The following is a 1,011-nucleotide window of genomic DNA, read 5'->3' on the forward strand; positions in this document are numbered from 1 at the left end:
TGATTGAAGTGTACTGAATTGCATTTGATTTATTCATTCAATATTTGACGAATTCCGTGACATTGCTCGTTACACAGTAAACTTCTTTTGTGTAGCATTTTGAATGTACAAAAATTAAAGGGTTTGTTTAATTTTCATTTGGAATAAAAGATAGATTCATGTTTTTGCCTTCATTTGATTACCAGAAAAATGAAAATACACAACACAGAATTTCTAAAAAAAATAAGTAAATAAAATTTAAATTTCATAGGGCCCTATTATTGTATACAAATTAATTAAGTTGTTTTTATGAATTCAATTAATTAGATATGTTTTTAATTAAACCATTAAAATTGAATACAGAAAAATTAAAATGGAAAGCACAGAATTTGGGCCCTAAGAATGTGATTTTTGTTAAACTTTTAATAGGCCTACATTGCTGTTAAATTAGACAAGTTTCATGATTTTAATTAATTAGACATGGTTTTTTTTGTTAAAATTTGATATAAGACAGCCTTGCGTTGTGTAGACAATTGCATAGGGAAAATTACCCCAACGCACCACCTAGTGTCCAACCTACTCGAATACTATTATAAACTGTTTAAATATGAACAAGGGATTTACAACATGAAAGAAATCATTTATTTATAACGTACATGAAAAGTCTAAAAGATTGGACACAACTATGGGAAACGGTCGTGCAGCAGCAAGCAACAGTGAAAGAAACCTCAAGGTTGTAGATGTGAAATTTTATAGGGCCCCATTCCTGTATTTTGTCTGGGGCCCCCAAATCACTAAATCCGCCCCTGGTGAAGACACGTACTGTATAAATCACAAAATTTTTTTTACTGTAGTAGGCCAACTCTGAAACCAGACCAAACAAAAATGAGCTTTAGCCTTAGCTGTAGCAGTATGAAAATTTTGTTTTTATCTTTCTATGATTTGTTCGTGCTGTTCGGAACCACGGTTTCATTTTTAACATCACAATTCATATTGTATTGTCGTGTGTGATTGTAAAAAGTTTTGTGTGTG

This window comes from Sinocyclocheilus anshuiensis, unplaced genomic scaffold (assembly GCF_001515605.1).
Source record: "Sinocyclocheilus anshuiensis isolate Anshui unplaced genomic scaffold, SAMN03320099.WGS_v1.1 scaffold1540, whole genome shotgun sequence".
NCBI classification, from domain to species: Eukaryota; Metazoa; Chordata; class Actinopteri; order Cypriniformes; family Cyprinidae; genus Sinocyclocheilus; species Sinocyclocheilus anshuiensis.